This window comes from Mustela nivalis (assembly GCF_964662115.1).
Source record: "Mustela nivalis genome assembly, chromosome: 6".
NCBI lineage: Eukaryota > Metazoa > Chordata > Mammalia > Carnivora > Mustelidae > Mustela > Mustela nivalis.
Window position 1 is genome coordinate 90,892,089 of NC_139025.1, and position 22,997 is coordinate 90,915,085.

At 38.1% G+C, this 22,997-nt stretch overlaps 1 long non-coding RNA gene across 1 annotated transcript in view; it reads left to right on the top strand.

Moving 5' to 3' along the window:
* LOC309866525 overlaps nucleotides 1–22,997 on the top strand; it is a 107,978-nt gene that overhangs the window by 31,622 nt on the left and 53,359 nt on the right. The window contains exons 3-4 of the long non-coding RNA XR_014312732.1: nucleotides 9,152–9,430; nucleotides 10,887–11,018. This is a non-coding gene — a long non-coding RNA (uncharacterized lncRNA). The remainder of the gene's footprint in view (nucleotides 1–9,151; nucleotides 9,431–10,886; nucleotides 11,019–22,997) is intronic.

Genomic DNA, 22,997 nt, shown 5'->3' on the forward strand with positions numbered 1-22,997 from the left:
TTTCTGTTTGTCATCAGCAACATCGCCTGCCTCCAGAAATACTATGTGGAATCCAGCGGGCACCAGACAGATACTTGCTGGATGTTGAATGGATACAACTGGGCATGCACAGTGCATTTAAGAGACTGTGGGAAATTCAGGGAAGTCTTTCCCAGCAAAAGATAGGTCTAAACTCAGGAACAATGAAACCAGACAGAGTTGGAGCAAGTCTTCTGTATCAAGGGAGTAGACACTTTCAAAAATGAAGTGGAAATCGAGAGTTGGATAAATAGCTGTTAATTGTACATGGTCCCAGCTGAGTGAGGGGTGGGCATGTACAGTTGAGATCAGATCCTGAAGGGCCTTGCAATCCGTGCTAAGAGACTTGAATGATATAACATTCAGGGGCTTTAAAAAAAAAAAAAGGCAACAAGATGGGATTGGGAGGGAGACAGACCATAAGTGACTCTTAATCTCACAAAACAAACTGAGGGTTGCTGGGGGAACGGGGGTTGGGAGAGGGGGGTGGGGTTATGGACATTGGGGAGGGTATGTGCTATGGTGAGTGCTGTGAAGTGTGCAAACCTGGTGATTCACAGACCTGTACCCCTGGGGCTAATAATACATTATATGTTTATTTAAAAAAAAAAGGCAGATATGTCTTGGAAAAAATTACATGGGCTGAAGTGTGGCAGATGGATTGAAGATAGAGAACAGGTAGGGAGACCCATTAGGAGGCTTTACAGAAATCTAAGCAGTATAAATGACAGTGGCCCAAATTAAGGTATACATAAAGAGACAGAATGAATGGGCATATTTAAGTGCTTTTAAGGGGCTGGAGATAACAAGACTTGGTGGCTGCTTGGAATGAGATTGGGAGAAGTTTCTAAAGAAGACAGAGAGACAAGGACGAGGTACAGTTTTCCAGCCTTGGGAACTGAGCAGATAGATACTAAGATACTATTTCCCAAAATGAGGAAGAGATATTGGGTAGAGAAAGGGGCCAGTTTATTTTGGATTATGCGGAGTTGTTTAAAGCATCATGTGGTCAGAGCCCAGGATGTTTGCCTGTCCCCTCCTGGTAGCCTCAGCCTAGATTTACACAAATCCATTACAAATGCATGAAACACATCCAAGTACCTATCATACTAGTTATGTGCATACTTTTCTTACGTACACAACAAATTGCATTTTTCAGTATAAAAATATTCTTCTTTCCTCATAAAAGTCTTTGTGAAATGTAAAGGTATACAAAAAGCAAGCTGTTCCTCAGAATTAAGTTATTGTCGTGACCCTGAATTGTGACTAGTCAATGAAAAGCATGACACCACACATTAAGTCACCACAGATGATGTGCTGTGTTCTTACGAGTTAAGTATGAGTATATCTGCATAAATAAATACACTTCAGTATTTTTGCATTTACAGTTGGATGACATACTAAAGTAATGCATTGAATTGAATGTATATGCCCACACATGTTTTTAAATGTAATATAATTTTTTCCTTTTCTTTCTTGGTTCTACCGAACACATTAAACTAAAGATACAGCTATTCAGAATGCAAACATACATAATAAGGCTTCTAGTTTATATTGGTAATCATGGGCAACACTTATTAATTAATTAATTAAGAGCTAGTAAGCTGAAACACCTTATATATCCCCTGTATTCCAATCTAGTCCCATTTATTACATATTTACTAAATTTGCTAAAAATTTACTGACGTGTGTATACAGAAACCGAATAAGGTTTCTGAAATACTAGCAGATCCATTCTAACATTAACATCCTTCTTGCTTTCTTCTGTTCCGGGAAGAACATGAGTGTCGTGGCAATGCCGATAATGACTCAGGTCATATCCTGGCGGTCATGGTAGTTCTCCTCTCCCCAGAGAGGCTGTGATTAAGTGGCATGTCATTGCAGCCGCCAACGAACCATTCAGAAGGAAGCACTCTACTTTGAAGAGGCTATCTGAGGGTTTTCAAGTTGAACTTGAAGCTGTGGCACCCAGTTTGGTGTCCAGGACACCGATGTCCATTTCCTTAAAATGGACACCACCTTCTATTTCCTTACCTGATCTAAACAGGATTCTAGGAGACCCGATGACTGTGTTCCCACAAGCAAGAAGACTCTGAAGACAGCCAAGCCACACTACTGTGTTTTAGAAGATTCTACAAAAAAGACAGCCTGCCTGAAGAAATGCGAGAGGCAGGTAAGGGAACTATTAGAAAGCTGAAAGGAAGTACAGACTGTGGAATCCCATCGTCAATGGCTGTCAGAGAGAGAGGGACAGCAACCTGAGCAGTGTGGGAGGCTTGGCCTAGACCAGTCTAGTGAGAGAGTGGGGGCTAGGAGTCCACTATTTCCTCCGCTCGTCTCACCTTTCCTACGCCTTTCCTGTGAACCTTCACTACCCTGTGAGTGAGTTGAAGTCTTTAAAGAAATTTATTCTTTTCCACTATATAGCCCTCTATTACATTCCAAACCATATTAGTGAAGAGGTTTGTGTACAGAGTACCGTGAACACTACACTTTAGATGTCGTAGATGAACACTAGTAGTAGAACACTACACTTGAGATGTGTAGACCTGCCCAAAGTAAACCTGACTCCACGGAACACACATGCAACAGAGTGCCAAAATCTGCCCCCAGACCAGCTCTGACTCAAATGGGAGCTCTACTCTTCATGTTCCCAAAGCATTTTACTAAAAGGGCTTTGATCCATCCTCCCAGGAGAGAAATGCAGCAATGCGCACTTGGCATCTTTCACTTTGTGTCGGGCTACCAAAGCAAGGGGTTGAACCAAAAGGCACATTTCATTCTCCTGAAGCAAGTCATGCTCAAGAGTCAAAAGTCAAAGCCTAGCAACTGGCTTGTTTCCAGTTTGAATGGCAACGGGAAGTTCTCGGTCTTTCTAGGCAGATGGAAGTTTTGGTTTTCATTGGACCAGCCTCATGTAAATAGGACTGACTAAATCTGATTCAGAACAATCAATCCCAATTTGATGTATTATTCCTGTATCGTGTTAGCCTAAATTGTGTACACAGCCCCTTGGTGGGTTTTAAAATGCAGCAGTACCTCAGGCCTTGCTATAGGTGTATTTTAATTCAATATTTGCAAATTGAATTGTGCTTTGAACACTTTATGGAAGTGAGCTTTTAAAATGCATCATTTCCTATATCAGATATTTCTAAAGTAAAGTGAATAACTACCTCTTCATTTATCTTTTGTTTAAATACAAATTTTAATATACTGAATCTGTCTAAAGCCAGAACCTTCCAGTAGCTCTCTTCTCTTTAAGTCTGTTGGTGATTGTGGGTTTTTTTTTTTTTTGGTTTGTTTGTTTGTTTGTTTGTTTTTTGCAGACTAAACAATTTTGCCAACCCTGTGGTGTTCTTAAGAGAGCAAGTCACAGGTGTCTCTGGTCACCATCCAATGTTTGGTCACCTGGCCCCTGAGTGGACAGTTAGGTATAAAATCCTTGTTATCTGAGTTCTGGTTCAATGTCCCTTTCATTGTTACAGTGTCTGCTGCCAAGAAGAAAAGGAAAGTAGGTATATGAAAAATAGAGAATAGGCTACTCAATGTCATTGGGAGGCTTATCGATGGCTTTGAAATTGGCTCATAAAAAGAAAAACAGACTGAACTAATCAACTCAGTGCTTAATGAGCATAACTAAATCTTTTCCCAGACTTGGGATTTTCTATAGTTTAATCTTCTATGAAATAAAATACACCCTAATGGCCATAACATACCACCCTGTGACAACTTTACTTTTGAGAAAATATTACATATTCCTTCCCGGAATATCTCTTTGTACCTGTGTACCAGTATTAAAGGTCAGGGTCTATACATTCACTTTTTTATGAATATAAATATGAAATATTAATTGATCTGTATTCATTTAGTAATGCAAAAGGTAAGGCTCTAACATCCCCACTTTTCCCCCCACTGAAGCAATACTAGAAGGAAATTCGACATGACATTCTTTAATATATTTAAAACATAAAATAAAGAAGGCAATGAAAATGTAGGAAAGAGTAATCTCCTTTCATTTAGGTGGGTAGGAATAGAGCCTGATAGAATACAGTGGTGGTTCTATGAGGACTAGTTTTAGAAAAGCAAAAAAAAAAAAAAAAAAAAAAAAATCAACCTGGTAAAACGTATTTACTTTTTGCAGCATGCCTACTCAATTGCTGACTTTCCACAATCTTATGATATTCTTTGAATAAATTATACTCATTTTGCTTGAAAAAGAAATGTAACATGTACTTAAATAGTGCAGTTTAGTGAGGGAGAGGAGCTGTGCCCATGTGTGTTAAGTTAATAGCACTGGGTGCAGAATGAGTCATCATGGTTTTTATTTATTCATTCATCCTTAGATCCTTTTAAAAGTCTCGAAGGCCCTAATGACCATCATCATTATCATCAGTAAAAACTGCTTTCTGGTGAAAAGGCAATAGGCATTCAATTTAGAGGCAGCATTAAATTATCAGTAAAGAGGACCTGAAATAATACTATACCCACATTCCTAGACACAAGAGGCCGGAAGTTCATATAGTACCAGTCAGGTGATCTTCTTCATGAAGTTTCTGACCAAGATGTACTCTTTTCCTTTACAAGACAACATCATTTGGCTCAGGAGAAAATAAAGTATAGGCCAGTGTTCATGCTCCAGTGTTAAACATTGGAAGTCAAAGATATCAGTCATAAGGTTCTCAATTATAAATAAAATTTTAAGAATTATCAGATCAAAACTTTATTCCAAGGGACGTATGGGTGGCTCAGTTGGTTAGGCAACTGCCTTCGGCTTGGGTCATGATCCCGGAGTCCAGAGACTGAGGCCCGCATCCGACTCCCTGTATCAGGCTCCCTGCTCAGCAGAGGGTCTGCTTCTTCCTCTGCTGTTCCCCCTGCTTGTGCTTTCTCTCTCTCTCTGACAAATAAATAAGTAAAATCTTTAAAAAACAACAACAACAACAACAACAACAACTTTATTTCATGCATTTCTCCTACCTTACATTTCCTTGCAGGTAATAAATAAAGACTGTCCAGTGACTGACTCAGTGAAAAAACAGAACTAGACCCTATAAAAGCCTGTCTCAGAGCTATTTTATGAATATCCCATTGTCACTCAGCAAACACAGCAGGGGCTTTACTTCTCTGTATCACCTCCAGGAACAGAATTAGAACTAGCTTTGGAAAGCCACGTTCTACTCCTCCAGGAATAGACGTAGGGTGGCATCTGAAAGTATGAGAGAGGTAGAGAGGTGGTACCTTGTGACCCTTCGGAAGGGTCCGTACACCTGGCGGTTTCCATCTCCTTCCCTGACCCACAGTTCCCTTGAAGTTGGACAGTTTGTGCAGTTGGGAGTTATCAGGAAGCCAGCAGAACAGGTAAGATGACTTCTTTTCTCGGGGGAAACTATCAGTGCAACGTGTTCAGAACACTTGTCTGCTAAAAAATTATCCATTCCCTTCAACTCTCGGAGCTTGGGTGCCGCTGGATTTCTGATTTTGAAGCTGTTGGTCAGGTATTCGAACTTTCTGCTTTGTAAAAACGAGAACAACAGCAGTCATAAAATCCTGTCATAGGGGCACCTGGGTGGCTCAGTGGGTTAAGCCTCTGCCTTCAACTCAGGTCATGATCTCAGGGTCCTGGGATCGAGCCCCGAGTCGGGCTCTCTGCTCAGTGGGAAGCCTGCTTCCTCCTCTCTCTCTCTCTCTCTCTGCCTGTCTCTCTGCCTACTTGTGATCTCTGTCAAATAAATAAATAAAATCTTTAAAAAAAAGGGGGGGTAGCACATTGAGGCGTCCTCTCTATCACACCATGTAATAAATAGGCTTTTGTTTTCTTCACAATTTAAAAGCCAGGTTTAAAGATATGTCTAGTTTTAGCATTGATCTTTATAAATAGATTTCCCTAAGGCAGGCATATGCCAAAATAGAAAGGGAATTCACTTCTATGGTCACTCTTCATTTGTCCATCTCCTTAGTACTTCTAAAACAACAGAAAACGTTTCCTTCCCTGATCAGAATCTCCCTTCTGTTGCCTTTTACAAAATGCTTATTTCCCTTGAGTTCCTCTCTCCTGGGGCTTGAGTGACTGGGTTTTCAACCACAAGGATCCTCCCTCCCTTCACAGAGCAGGTTGACCTGGTCTTCCTCCCCCTGGGAGACTTGTGACGGGGTCCCCTTAGGAAAAAGAGTTCTATGTCTTGACACTTTCCAATATTCTTTGTGTTGTGTTTCTTAGCATCAGAATCTAAGCAGTACTTTAAAAAAAAAAAAAAACTGTGAATAAAGTGTAGGTGGGGTTTCTTTCTGCATTCTCTTGCACTGTGGCATCCTTACCACCTTGTGTGTGTGCGTATTGTATTCGGTTGGTTGGGGTTCTTTTGGCACCAACCCTAGGAATGAACCATTGTCATGTTTCTAACTCTTATAAAATGGTAATGGATGCCAAGGTGAGATGTTGCATTTCTGAGATTAATGGTTTTGAACTGGAAAGATCATTCTTAATTACTGGTTTCCAAAGTGAAATAATGCTCTGCATTGTTATCAGTTTTAGCATGTATATTAAGAAACCCAGGATATAGAAATTCTCGTAATGATGTTTTGATAATAATTTGATTGTTTTTGTTACTACAAGACTGCAAATTATTTGAGATGAGATGTATAATAGTTGAACTTCGTAGACACAGAGCTGTACTGATCTGTGGGGAGCTTCTGGACAATTCAAAGCTTTCCCAATCTTGTATACTCTACAGAGTTCTGAAGTGAAGTTGCAGTCCTAAGATTTAGGTAAAAGATTATAGACTAAGATTAGCTGGCTAAGTAGACTCAGGTCTTCTAATTACTGATCACAATGACTTAGCTAAACATGTTTAAGCTAATTGAAGGTTTAAGCACTATTTGTAGTTAAAATAACTTCAGGGCAATTGCTCTATTTCACTGTTCTAGGAGCAAAATCTTCTACTCCTCAAAAAAGACTAAGTTGAGTCCTGGCAAATTCAATTCCATAGCATCCACTAGTATATTTATACAGAACAGGAATTAATTATGTAGAAGAATTTGAGCTTCAATATCTGTAGTTATGAAACTTGGAATGGTAAAAATCAGGAAGTCTTTACTTTTACTGATATACTAAGCAAGTATCCTCCCCTCCTTGACAAACTTTTATATATTTTTGAAATCCTTTTTTGTATAATTAATTTTCATTTCCTACAAGTAAATCAAAGGGTGTTTTCTGCCAGAGTGACCATATAATATGAAGTATTGTTTCAGCTGCACAAAACTGAGAATTCAATTTTATAAATATTTATTGAGGTACAGAGATTCATAAGACAAAATCCCTGCCAACTAACAGTATGTCTTAAAATAATGAGGGGGCATGTAATTAAGGCATTAGATTCAGGACTCAAGTCAGTTTGTATGGCTTTATTTGGGTGATCCTCATAATCTCAAATATTAATCCAGAAGAAGGCCTGTAGAGCATTTCTGTATCACCCATTCTTTTATCCGCAGTTAGGATAGACCCCACTTGGGAGAAAATCTTAGGTATGTAAACTTACCAAACAGGTAAATTTGGGGGAAAGGGATAGACTTATTCCACTATAAAAATGGGGAGTGGGGGACAGGCTCTTTTCTAAAAGATTCACTGTTAAGGTCATTTAAATAGCAAATGCCTATAGTGACACTACCACAGAATTAATTTTGCAACAATTCAATTTAATTCAGTTTTCCAAAAGTGATAGCCCATAGACCAAAGCCTAGGATGGGGATGGCTACAGAGTGAACATTTTGTAATAAGAGGACATCTTTCAAAGGTTGACGTATTTGGTTGGAGTTATTAGCTGTTAAACTGACAATACACTCTATCATCTCAGCCAAGGCCAAAGGATGGATATGAGGCACAGGGTGAAAATATGGCATATGACCCTTCTAAAATTTGGCTTTTCTCCCTGCCCACAAAAATACTACATTATGATTGAAAACAGAATACAGGCAATGAACCATTTTTATACCAAACTGTTAATTTAAGATGAATACGTTAAAAAAAAAAAAAAAACTGGGAAACAGTTGCTGACAGCATAGGGGAGGAAATTTCACTGCTGATTCTTACAGTTTTTTGTTAAGAAAGCAATGATTTTGCCAAGTTTCATAGTTCGGGCATCAGAACTCTGCTGCTGTTCCAAAAAATAAAAATAAATAATAACTAGTTAAATTAGTGTTGGGGGAAATGAATTAGATTGTAATGTATGCAAGCAATTAAGCAACACTGAACTTGATTCACTGTGATGTCGAAAATGGCATTTTAAAAAATGAAAGTAGCTAAATTTGGCCCTGATAAAATATATAGCAGCAATGGGTTAGGAATTCTGCAGTTTTGCCCAAAGAGTCCAATCAAACAACCCATATATTAGGTGGCTGTTAACATGCTGGCAGCTGAATTTTTTACATCAGTTTCCAAGGTTGCACAGTAATTACATCTACTGTGAGTCATTTTTGCAGCATATTTTATAAAACTTTTACAGGTTTGCTGGGAAGGGATTATTCAAAGTCACCTTTTATAGATTCCGCCATGAATATTAGACAGCTCTTTGAAAATGTTAGTGTTTACCACTTACATTGCTTCTAGTTTAAGCGTAGTTGGCATTTGAGGGTTTAGTATAGTATATGAGTGGAGCTTCCTTTTCTGTGTAGACCTTCTGTTCCCTAGCATTGCTAGTTTATGTTCCCGCTGAGCTGCTGCCAGAACAAAATAAATCCAGTTGCCTTTTGCTGCTCAAGGCCAACCTAGCAACCATGGAAAAAAATTAGGCGTTCTGAGCATTTGTCCTAGGATGTCATTGGCGGGTGGTGATGTGCAGTTTCATGACCAATATGGTCCACAAAGGGTTTGCTCATTTGAACGGCTGACTAATTTAGATTTAATATTTTGGTGCTTGCTACTTATTCTTATTCCCAATTATATCCAGGCAGTGCCCAGAGATGTACTGAAGACTGTGACTGGGTAAGCTGCTCAGCATAACTTGTAGATCCACGGCTTATTAAATCAAGCGCGCTTCAGTTTATTCTATTTGCGTCAGGACATTTTCACACCTGAGTGGAAAGTCCTGGCTGTTTCTTCAAATTAATATTTTAAACCCATCTTATTATTTTATTTCAGAGATGGTGTTATATTCATTCTAGAATGTCAAGCCTGGTTAAGAATGGAGGATGAGAGATTACAATTTGGGGATGTTGCATGAGCTTCCTGAGGGGTGATGGCAGTGTTGGAATGGAGCTTGAAGGAATATAAATGGCAGTGAAGCTGGTGTCCTCTGGAAAGCCAAAAGCCAAGAGAAAGGGAGAAGACCGGTCTTCTCTGCTGGAGTCATTAGCAGCCTCAGTCGTCTTCAGGAAAGCCCAAGTACGACGTTCTAACTATGGTTCCAAAGGCACAGAGGTGAGAAGATTATGGTTGGCACAGTAGAACCGACCCCTTCCACTTTGCTTCTCACTCAAGGATCCAAAAAAGCACGTTTGTTTTCTCTGCTTACTTCATCATCAGTGCTGTAAGCATGGTTGTAAGCTCGTCTGATACCTCCAAACTTTGCCACTTAGAAATCTTGATTTACAAAGAACTAACCCTGACGATTGTACCACTTGTTCAGGGCTGGGTTTGGTTTTGTTTTTCCCCTTCTCCTCATTCAAAAAACACTTATCGGAAACAGATTTCAGAACTTAAAATTTATAAACATATAAATGTATCTTAAATCTTATTCAAGATTTAAGTATCTTAAATCTTATTTTAAAACTTCATTCACTCAACACATACATTCATTCATTCATTCAAAATGTATGTACTGAGTATCTGCTCTTTAGTGGAGGTTCTTCTGGGCATTGGGGATCCAGTGGGAAACAAGACAAAAGATCTTGGAGCTTACATTCTGATGAAAGAGAAAGTTGATAAAGCAAAGTGCAATAGAGACAAATAGAGCAGGGCAAGGGAGAAAGACAGAGTAGTGGCTATTTTATTTTATTTTGTTTTGTTTTTACATAGTTTTTATTTTAGAAGTAAAATATGGGTATTCACTGCAATATTGGAACAATTCAAAATAAATTTCAATTACACTGAACATTCTACTTTCTAACCTCATTGTTTTCACATACCATTTCATGAACACTTCCCCAGGACATGAACTATATTGTACACTTCCTTTTTAATAGGCTGAATGCATAGTGTTCTATCATATGCATATAGCAAAGTGCATTGAACCAAATCTTTACTATTGGAAAATTAGGTCAGTCCCAATTTTTTGTTGTTGTAAATAATGATGCCATGAACATTCTTATCTGTAGCTTTTTGCACCTATTTGATTATTTTCTTTTTATAAATTTCTCTAAATGGAACATCTTGGTCAAAGAATGAAAACTGTTTAAAGAATTTTCATACATACCACTAAATTTCCATTTTTTTTTTCTAAATTTCCATTTTAACTATATCCTCTCTCCAGTTGTGAAGGAGCTGCTAGGCTTACTGGTTTTTCAAAATTCTTTGCCAGTTTGATAGGCAAGAAATGGTACCTTATTTTAAATTTTAAAAATTTTTCTGATTAGTGGGGAGGATACACACCTCTGAGGTCTATTTGTCATTTTCCCCTCTTTTTTATAATTTGCTTTTCCATGGAGGAATTTCATGTAATTTTCATAAAGTTAGGCAACTTTTTTGGTATGTTCTACTTATCCTTAACACCCAGCAGGAACAATAGTAGGATTTTACTTGAGTTTTTTTGAATGAATATATTTTCTAACTGGGTGTAAATCTTTTAAAACATTTGATTTACAAAATCTGCTAACGAAATGATATGAATTCTTCATCTGGCAAATACATTACCTAACTTGGATAGTGACTGTTTTAGATACAAAGCTCAAGGGAAACCTTGCAAAGAGGTGCCATTTGAACAAAAACCTGGATGAAGTCAGGGAATGAACATTGCTACGCTCTGGGAGAAGAGTCTTTCAGAAGGAACAACTGCTCCAAAAGCCCCAAGGCAAGACCAAGAGTGGTATATTTAGAACCAGCCAATATAGCCAGAGCAAAGCAAATAAACACAAAATTGGACAGGAAATAAGATGGAGACACAAACAGTGACTGGATTATGGAGGACCTTTAGTCACACTTAGATCACTGGACTTCATTCTGAACGTCCTGGGGAGCCACAGAAGTTTCAAAGCAGAGGAAGTGACATTTTCTGACTTTTCATTCTAAAAGATATCTCTGGCTGCTATATAGAGAATATTGGGTAGAAGCTAGGGATGGGGGTATGGAAGAGTAGAAAACAGGAAGACGCATTAGAAAACTTGGCCAAAGTATGTGAGAGAAATGTAAGTGCCTTGGGCAACTTATTAGCTGATATGCAGAGAAGTATCAAAATTCAGGATACATTTCAAAGGAAGAAAGATTTTCTAGGATTGGTTGGTGAGGAATGTGATAGGAGTTGGGTGAGGAACTTGGAATCCTGATAGGATTTGGATGAGGAATGCGGGGAAAGAAAGAGTCAAGCATGCTCCTGTCAGTCTGAGCAAGTGGATACATACTAATGCCACTTATCAAATGGGGTAGCCTGAGGAGGAGCAGGTTGGAAGGCAAAGCTGTGTTAATCAGCTCAGTCTGCTGTAAGAAAATACTAGGACTGGGCTTAAACTTAAACAAAAACTTCTAGAGACTGGAAAGTCTAAGATCAAAGTGCCAGCTGATTTTCTTTCTGGAGACAGCCCTCTTCCTGGCGCAAAGATGGCTGTCTTCTCACCGTGTCCTCACATGGTGGAGAGAGAAGAAGCATTTTAGTGTCTCTTAAAAGGGCACCAATGCCATCAGACCAAGGCCCCACCCTCATAATGTCATCGAATCATAATTACCTTCCAAAAGACCTTCTCCAAACATTACCAAACTGGGGCTTAAGGGTTCGATGTATTAATTTCATGGGGAAGGATACAAACATTTAATTCTCAAAAAGGAAGTATGGTTTTGGCCATTTTTCTGCTTTCCTTTACTGCAGAAGTTGGTATCTCTGTCAATCATTCCCGTGATGTTGAGCATACTTGAGTGTAGACCTCAGGAAGGGTTTGAAGACAGAGGATAAAAATTGGGAAGGCATACAGCATTTAGATTTTAAACCACAAAAGAGATGAAAACACATAGAGAGTTGAAGGCAAAGAAAAAACATTAAGGACTGGGACTTCCTTTAGAAATGAAAAAGTTGTCAGATTCAGCAAAGGAGACTAGGGAGAGGTCTCTGAGGTAACAGCAATGCTAACAGAACATGGTATGTCAGAAACCAAGGAAAGAACATGTTTCAAGAAAAGGAGACAGTGTACCTGTGTCAAATTCTGTTGGTTAGTCAAGTAAAATGAAAACAAAGAACCAACCACTGGATTTAGCTGGATGGAGAATTCTGGGAATCGAAACCAGAATGGTTTCTGTGGAGCAATGGAGAAAACAGCCCGAATGGAGTGGGTTAGGAATAAAAAGGCAGTGAAGAGGTTAATATGGAAAGACACAGAGCCTTTCAAAGGTTTAACTGCAAAACAAAGTAATGGGGCAACAGACAGTGGGGATGTATGGTCTAGAGAGAAGTATTTTATTGATGGGAGATATTACAGTTCGTATGTGTGTTGATTGGGAATGATTGAGTAGAAAAACAGAAACTTAAGATACAAGAGAAAGGTAAGATAATTGTACAGTGAAATCCTGGAAAGGTCGGGAAGAAATGGGATCCTTGTGCAAGTAAAAAGGTCAGCCTTCCATGGGACGAGGTTCCCCAGTGTAAAGGAAGAGAAGGCAGGGTGGATACACGGAGGCAGATTTTGTAGCAGGAAGATAAAGTGATTCTCTTCTGCTTTCTCAAGTTTGAATGTAAGAGGCAAGATTATTAGCTGGGAGTGAAGAGGAGGGGGAAGTATTAGCAGTTAGAGGACAAAGGAAACAGTGTGAGTGTGAACACGTTAGCTTAGAAAATAGAAGAGCAAATGACCAGGTCAATGTACTAGGATTCTTGAAGGCCCATTTAAGGCCAGGAAATATAAACCTAAGATGCGAGCAGTGAGCATTTCTCTATTAAAATGAAGTCAGCCAGTGTGTTTTCCCAACCACCATTCCTGTTTGGTGTGGGCAGCAAGTAGGTGGAGTTGGACTTGAAGAGGGTGAGGGTTTGGCTTGGTGAATAAGATAGAAGTAGAGAAAAAGGATTTCTAAAAAATCATTTCCAGTCGTCTTTTGCTAAAACCAATTTCCCTCACAGAAACCCATTGTGTATGCTGGTATGTAGGCGTTCAACTTTTTTCTCCATCGTGCCGTAACTAAAAACTCAACAGCTGAAAAATAGCTTTCCCAACATAAGTACTATAATTTTTTCTATCTCTCACTTATTTAATTCAAGTTGAGGACTCTATTTTTTAAATTCTTTTTACCAGTTTTTCTTACATAATACATAACAGCATAAGTTGTAGAGAAATAATTATGGATGTTATTAACATTGGTACTTTTGAGTTTCAAAACAACCTGTTATAAGAATGTTCGGAAAAATATGCTATTCATCCAAGGAGGTTTATTTTAAGTGAATCGGGTTATATTTGGTACATGCATAGAACTCCATAATTCCATGAAATCACAAGTAAATTCAGTTTTATTGAGACCATGGTAAAGGTAGCAATTCAAATACCAATCAAACAAATCCAAGAAAAAAAAACACATATACTGTCCAATCAAGATATAAAAATTAGAGATCTTAGTCCATTTGAAATGTGGCCTTTTCGTCTCACCCCTCTTTTAAAAAAAATTCTGCCCTTCTATCTCCTGTAGAGAGGAGTCAGGATGAAAACTGGAAACATACAAATAAAGAATTGGATACTGTAGAAGTACAGAAAACAAGCAGGTGTCACATTTGGTCTTCAGGCAACATCAAATATTCTCTTCTCTTCCTGCCTGGTTGGAAGATGGTGGTATTTAATTATTATATAGGGATCCTAAGACTTAAAGTGAAAGTTTTTTGGTTTTGTTTTTGCTTTTTAATAAGAAAAGCAAAGAGATTATAAATGATTATAAACCCCTGATAAGGGTTTTTTATTTATTTATTTATTTATTTATTTTGCTGGATGGATGTGGAATCCTTCTCAGGAGGTGCTTTTGAGTACTCAGCCCTGTAACTCCATGTCAAGGCCTAAAATTCAGGAAACTGGCTTGCTCTAGGCTCTTAGTTTAAAGACAAGAGTGAAGAAGAAAACTTTTTAATTCCTCTGTTCACTGTCTAACTAGTTCACAAAAGCAGGAATAGCAACTAAGATTTAGGATGGATGCCTTATTCATAATTAAGAAGCAGGCATTCGGTAGAAGCATCCATCCCTTATGTCTTCTCCTTAACTTGATTGTGCATTCATAGGGGTCCAAGACCAAGAGCGAACCCCCATGCCGAGGCATATTGCACAGGATTAAAAGAAGAGGCAGGAAATAAAGGAAATGAGTCCTAAAGCGTGGTCTCTAAAGCCTTATGTTTTAAGTCTCATATAACTTGTCTGCTTATTTATTATCAATGGTTCTTAACTTTGAGGGGATAGGAGTGGTCATGGATTTCTTTGAGAATCTAATGAAAGCTATGGTAGACACACACACACACACACAATTTTATATACTTACATACAACTTTGAAAAGAAAGTTCATGCACCTAAGATAAGAAATCGCTGCATTATATCATCTTAAAATTGTAAACAGCCAATAAGATATTTATGGTGTGAAGTCCTGACTTTAACATAGGGTGTAGTGGTGCCTTGGGCACATGTTTTTTGTAAATCACTTTGGTCTTCTTCATTAATTTGGAAGATTTACATGTTGAAACAGGAAAATTAGAAGCACCATTATCTGAAAAGTTAATAGGTAACTTTGGTAAACAAATACCATCAGAAACATTCCCAGATATGTTTAAGGCTGAACTATGTGTACTCACCCTTCTTGCCTAAGTCCCATATCATGCCATTGAATCTCTTTTTCTGAAACAGATTGTGTAATGATTCTGGGTAATCAAGATCCATCCAAAATTACAGTGTGTCTGTCAAATGCTTCAGAAGATAATGTTTTGAAATCACCGAAATATGGTTTAAAGATGTGTTTTCTCCAGTAAAATATACCTAATCAGGTCCTATAAACTGGGCATTAATTCTAAGCTGTGATGCTTAGAAAGCTTTAACTCTGTGATACACATCTCTCTTATATACGTCTAGATGATCACCCATTTTCCACAAACATAGAGCACCTACAAAATTGCGTTTCTTTATCCATGGCCTACGGGGGCTTCCCTGGGCATCAGATTTTAAATAGCAGTAGGGCAAAAGGCAAAAAGAATAATCAGATCAAGGCAAATAATCCACGAATCCAATCAAAACAATAGTAGCAACAGAGCCTTTCTCAACCAACTTGAATGAATTTGCATTCCCTCGTCTTTATTTCTTCCTCTGTATCTCACTTAATAACATGTGCCCCACTCTGCCCTGTTCTGCCTATGCCCCAGTCACACACAGACAGACCCATGTGCACACACAGGCTGAAAGTTCAATGGAGATGTTTTAACCTTAAACTCCAAAGAAGATAATATTACAACTCTTCTCACATGTCATACTACTTCAAATAAGAGGATTTAAATGATAAAATTCCAGATGTTTTTAAAAAGGAAACATTTAGCTTATGCTTTCAAATGTTTCTTATCCTCTAAAAATAGCTTCCCCAAACCATTTCAATTTGGTCATTCATATGTTCTACTTCCTTTTGTACAACATATGACAGAAACAGGTCTGAAAGTTGAGCCCCACAAATCCGTGTGTGTGTGTGTGTGTGTGTGTGTGTGTTTAATTGTGTTTTTAAAGAAATCTTGACTACATTTCATATTTAATATGAAAGAAGGGTTATGGTTTCCTTAAATCTGGGCTGGGTTTGTATAAGAGAGAATCTAAGAATTAGTAAGCATTCAGGATTCCCTTTATTTCTCCAATGTGAATGTCATCGGTCATGAAGGAAGACAAAATGATTTCAGTGTTAGCCTGTGGCAGGGACCTTGGTCAGATACCAATTTGCTCCGTCTCTCTCAAAAAAGAGAAATGGTTCTAGAATATAAGAATTTTCAAGGTGAGTTTTATTTGAGATACTTCAAACTATGCCCAGAAAGTATAAACATTTAAAAACTGGTACACGTCCGATTTATCTTTGGTGAAACAAATATGATGTGATGTAAAGTAATAGTCATGCCTCATAAAATAGCTCTTTTCCCATGGAAGAATGCCTGATTCAAGCAAGATTAAATTCCATGTGTGCTTACCTCCCTTATGCACATCACCTAGCCTCCTCCAGTGGAGTGTCACCTTTACCACATTCAAACGTGACAAATGTCATCTCAGCATGTGTTTCACATAAGGAAGACCAAGCCCTTGGCTGGCACCACGCATGGCTTGGAGCTGCATTGTCTCCCTTACCCCAGAGACACGTGGCCCGTGGCAACAAGAGCAGCGGACCCAGAATCCACAGACCCATCTCTGGCACGTTCTAACCAGGCAAAAGTGGATGAAACCTTAAATCTCTCAGAGTTTCAATATGCTCCTCCATAAAAATGGAGGGCAATTATGCTTGCTTGCCTCGTAGGGCTGTTAGGAGAATCAAATGAGGTAATGTAAGTGAACATGCTTCAAAAACCGCACTACACACACACACACCGTAAGAGAAAATCTGGATTCAAATTTTATAGTTCTCTGGCTCTTGTTTGAATTATGAGGAGTTTCATAAATCCAGTCCTTTTTTATGGTTAGCTCTAATACTTTATAATGATGCAAAAAGGGATGGGAATGTGCACTGTAATCATGCAAGAGAAGATCGGGTACTTTTTCTTTTCCATCTCAATTAACCCCTGCTGAAGGTCATAGACAGGCCAGAGCTGAAGGTCCATTTGCCATTTTGATCTTGGCACACCTTCACATGGAAAAGGAAGAAGCCGCCAGTGGTAGATGATTCAGTTTTCTGAAATACTCTGAGGAAAAAAGAACGTTTTCCTCATGTGGCTCCCTTATTCACATTTTTCAAAAGTGAATAGATTTTTTTTTTCCTGCTGTCTTCTTTGCCTCTTTGTCTCAATCAAACTTGTGACTGTCTGATTATAATCACCAATGGTCTGTGATGTTTCTGCACGATATCTTACAACAGTGTAGGGCCAATGTGTCTCCAGGGCCTCATAGGTTTGATAATGTTAAGGCTACTGTAAGTAAAAGGAACTTACTACTATGATAATCCCAATTTCATAACAGTTCAGGCAATTTGTCTGATTGGTGTTCCTTTCAGTCCTAATCAAAATGTAAAAGCACAGCACTTTTTAAAGGTATACCTTGTTCCACACCTTCATCACGGAGGGAAAATATTTCTATTTTATATGTGCAACAAATATTGTGTGAGCACCTACTATGTGCTTGAGAGGGGGTTGAGAATGATGAAATAAAAGTAATGGTGGCGGTCATACTACCTGCCAGGTACAGGGCTACAAGCTTCATATGAATGATCTCATTTGAGCCTCAGAGAAGCACCGAGAAGTAAGTTCCTTGGCCCCATTCAGCAGCTGAAAGTAGGAAACTGAACATAGTTAAGTAACTGGGACAAACTCACCATTCAACAAATATTTTTTGATTATTCAAGTCAGATACCAGTTGCATATTCCTTCCTCTGGAGAGCTAGGTAACATTGACTTGAACCACTCAATTATACACCTTCGACATCCCAGTGCCTTCTCAAATTTTTCTGTTAATTCCCCTGTCTTTCTTTGTCCCTTAGGTTCCAGCTCTGCCTCACCTAAACTGAAAACCTCAGTTTCACTCTCCAGGTTTTCATAATCAGATCCCCTGCATCAAGCATTCATGTAATCTACAGATTTTTTGAAGGTTTGAGGGCCTCTCTAAAGGGGCTCACATTAAGCTACTCATAATCCTCCATTTATTCATATTCTCTCTCCATCTCTCTCTCTCTCTCCCACCTTCTTCCCTCCAGGACTGCCCACGTTTTTCTTCCTCTCTCTTACAGAGCTCTTCTGCCTCCCCAGTTCCTATGATGATGCTCTGCAGAACCAGAGGCCTTCCAATTCACCAGCTCTATACTTCTTAGAAGGATGCCGCAATGACATCAACAGTGTGGTTCCCAATATAAATTCATATTTGGTATTAAACCACGAGAAATAGTTGTAAGTGCAAATACCAGCTCTGCCTTTGGTGGGTTTTTGTTTTTGTTTTTTAGTTTAAAAACATTACTAAACAAAAGATAGGGCCTACTTCTACTGATGCTTAGACAGCAAACTATTTCCAATTTTAAATATTGAAAGACAGGAGAAAAATAATACATCAAATACACATGTGCCTTCTACCCTTAGCTCTTTTTAAACCCATGTTCTTTAGGTCTGTCACGGCGGGGGCTGGCAGATCTTTGCTGTAGAGAACGGAATAGCTAGTATCTTACTTGGCAGGCCATCTGGTCTCAGCTGCAATGACTTAGCCTTCTTTCACATAATGACAGCAGCTGTACTCAACACAAATGGATGGGCAGGACAAACTTTACTTGTGGACATTGAAATTTGAATTTCACATAATGTTTACATCATGAAATACGCTACTTCTTTTAGGTTTTCTCAACCATTTGAAACATTAAAATATAATAATAAAATCTATTCTTAGCTCCTTACGTCAATTGGCCATGAGGGCCATGGTGGCCAACCCCTCTATTGGAATAACTTTTATAATTGTGAAAGAAACATACTAGTCATGGCTGCATTTTTTTCTGCCCTGCCAAAGCCAAATCTTAGAAGAGTTAATATACTTTTTAAAAAAAACAAATGATACTCTTCTCACGATATGCAACTAAGCCCGCCATTTCTTACTCCTTCCTCTCACCTCAAAAATGTAATATTATGATTTCTCTGAGGAGATAGATTTTGGAGTAATAAGTTAAGAAAGCTGCACTCTTCTTTGGACAGGTGTCTCCTAAAGTGTGTATCCCCAAAACTGAAACTCCCCTAGATTTTAATATGCTACCAAAAAAGAAAGTGGAAGGAGAAATTTTATGGTATTTTTCCACTTAAGTCACTCACTGGGATAAAGCTAAACATATTTTCTTTCCACAGAATCTTGAGTTTTCAGAGCTCTTAATATGCTAATGTAAACTGTGACTCTCCAGGAGGATGGGATAGTATGCACTGATTCTTATTAGCCACCAAACTCTTCTTTCTTGAAGTATTTCAAAGAACTCTCAAATCTAGATGCCTGCTACTCCAGATGTGGTCCACAGACCACAAGTAGCAGCTGTACTGGGGAACTTATTAAAAATAAAGACTCAGGGAGTGCCTGGGTGGCTCAGTTTTTAAGCATCTGACTTTAGCTCAGGTCATGATCCCAGGGCTCTGGGCTTCAGCCCCATATCAGGCTCCCTGCTTAATGGGGAGCCTGCTTCTCCCTCTCCTGATCCCCCTGCTTGTGTTCCCTCTCTCTGTGTGTCTCTCTCTGTCAAATAAATGAAGAAAATCTTGAAAATAAAATAAAAATACTCAGGCCACACCCCAGACCTACTGAATCAGAATCTTCATTTTAATATAATCCCAGGTGTTTTAAATGCCCATTACATTTTTAAAACACTGCGACAGACCTAGTTTTGTAGATAATCCTTTAATTTAAGCTAAAGGAGCATCATAGATCCAGAAGCTCAAAGCAATCATAACATGAATTACTAGAAATATTGGTTACTAGGAAGTAAAATCCATTCCCATGGGTTAAAGTTGAGTAACTCAAGCTAATCATCTACATTTTTTACTTCTCTTTTTCTCATTACATTCTGATGTTTGACTGTATTTCTCTTTTGCTTTCATGGTCTTGGGAGAGCAGGAGAGAGAGAAGGCAATCAAACACTAAACTTACAAAAGATGTAGTAATTGACACAATGTTCTGAATATCTTCAAAGCCTTAAAAAAGAAATCATCATTTTGGAGCCAGAAATGTAAACTAGAAAAAAAAAAAAGAAGCTTCTGTTTTCTTTCTGACTCTTAACAGAAACAGTAATCTTCATAATCCTCATCTTTTAATAAATCACAGTTTTCTCAAGGAGCATCCAAACCTTTGTTATTATTTTTGTTCTTTTGAGTGAATACAATGATATCCCAGGTACCAGCCCTAGGACATATTCATTAGCACAAGCTTGTGTATTTAGGTAGGAATGACAGCTACATTTGACTGCTGTTTACTGTAAGAAGATATCTAAGGGTGTTGTATAAAACTTACAATACATGCTCTGCCTTCCAGACATTATATTAGTTCAAAACTGCCACAATCCGTGAGCAAATAGTTTTCTAAAGTTTGTAAGTGTTTATTAGGAATAACCACTGTGAAGTTGTTCTGTACTTCGCTATTGGCAGATACTGTTTGGAAACCAAATGAGATTCTTAAAAGGCTTCATACACATTTTCATTGCATATCACTAGTTCAAATAGCTAAGGAAATTTTCTCTTATTGCTCTTCTCAAACCTACCTTTTGTTTTTACTGTTATTAAGTTGCACCATATGATACCAAAAAATGTTCCTGATTTTCTTCTCCAGTTATAATTCTGAATCTATCATGCTCTCTGACACCTCAAAAAGAATAATGTGATTTTAAAAGGCATAATGGAGCACAAACAAAAATAACATTCACGTTGTCTCTCTCTGCAAAAATCTTTCCAGTTTCCAATTTGCTGATCCCTTTTGTAAAACAGTTCATCATATAAGATTAAAAAGTCCTAAGACTCCCAGTGGACCAGATCCTCATTCTCCTCAAAGAAAGCCATCGAGAACATTCTTCATTAAAGAGATGTGTGGGCCATGGAGCAGAACAAGCATCTGGGCCACATATGTCGTGAACATGGATGATATGCATAATAAAAATATTTCTGCCCTCACCATGCGGTAGCGACACTGAAAAGACCCTAACTGCCTCAATAATTCTTTTACACAGTCTGGTGCAATGCTAGCCTGCGGAGAGTTGACCATCACCGTGGTCTAGCGCAGACTACTAAAGTGGTGCTCCTTACAAACATTCCCTGACGTTCAAGGCTTTCAGCAGCTACAAAACTCACCTGCTCACCAGCCTTGAGTTCCTATAAAACTGAAACCTCTGGGTGATGTTTGACCTTTCCAAAATAGTCACTCACTAGCTACCTCATTCAGGCCTCTTAAGTATAAGATCACAACACTGAATTAGATCTCAAGTTCTTAAATGGACCCATGCTGATTGAATTAGGATTGATACAGTCTTTTCACCCTATTTCTTCTCACCTTACATCTTTTTGGGTCTCCCTCAGATTCTGCTGCGGCCATTAAACCATTTTTCATTTCCCCTACCATATATTTCTTCCTCTTTTGAATCTCTGAAGTATGTTGTGGTTCCCATAGGGCACATATGATGCTGTTCAGCCTCGTGTGGGGCTTATGTTCGCATGGAGGTAATAATAGCACCTACTTCGTATGGTGGTTATGAAGGTTATATCAGTAAATACATGGGAAGCTCTTAGAACAGTGTCTCACACATAGTACACGCTGTAGAAGTGCTAGCTGCTAACATCATCATCACTTGCAATATTTAGAAGGCCTTTCACACTTCACATTTATAAAGGAATTTGTGTTTTCTTCTAGAACTTTCATGGTTTGGGGTTTTTTAACATTTAAAGATTTGATCCATCTGGTGTTTTAGTCTGATAAACAGGGTGAAGTATAGAACTCTTTATTTCTCCACATGGCTACTCTCATTTATTAAGTCTTACCTTAATTAGTGAATGTAATTAACAATTACATTTATTAAGTACTCCCATTGATTTGAGGTGCCACTTTTATCACACACTAAATTTTTGTAGGTATTTTGAGTCTCTTTTATATGGCAGAATGACACAACTCTTAAAGCTTTAAAGTTTGTTTCAGTATCTGATAGGGATAGCCTCCCCCCGCACTGACCTCCTCTGGTGACCCTTGCTTCTTTGTTTTCCTAAATGAACTTTAGAATTAGTACCTGTAATTTGGGGGAGTGGGAAAGACCAACAAAAACCCGGGGATGCTGTTACCTCATCTATCTGTTCTTGAACTTTCCCAAGCACATAATTTGTCTTTACATTTGTTCCAAGTGTACTTTTCTGTGTATCAGGAGGATCTGTTCATATGGGTCTCTCACATTTTCTTGTTGAGTTTATTTCTAAATATTTAACCTTTTTTGCTACTATTTTAATAAGTCTCTTCTTCAATTATATCTTCTGTTTTTTATACATGAATATTGCATTTCTTTTTTAGCATAGAATGTTAACATCAGCTATCTTCCTAAACTATCCTACTGTATATTGTAGTTTTTTAGCTGAATTTCTTCGGTTTTCTAGACATATAATCACATCATCTGCAAATAGTATAGTTCTGCATTCTCCTTTACAATTTTTATACCTACCTCTTATACAATCTTATGCCTTTCTCTTATACAATTCAATTATGTAATTTCTTATGTAACACATAACTATTATAATCTTATATAACCACTTTCTTTTATATAATTGGGTTGTATAATGTCCTGAGCCATTGAATATGATGGTGGGAATCTTTGTCTTGGTATCTGACTTTAGGAAATATCCCCAGATCTCCCAATTAAGTTAGACGTTGGCTTTCACGCTGAGATATATCTATTTTATTAAGTTAATGAAGTGTCTCTTGATTCCTTTTGGATTACATATTTTTAAAAGAATAGGTGTTTAATTTTGTCAACTGACTTTTCAGAGTCTGTGGAGAGGATCATTATTTTTCTCAGATTTATAATATGATGAAAAATACTAACCTCATCCTAATATTGAACCATTCTTATATTTCTGGCATAAATCTTCTGTAGACATACATGATTCTTTAACAGTGGGATTCTGTTTGCTAATATTTTATTATTTTTTGCACTAGTACTTGTAAGTAAGCTCTT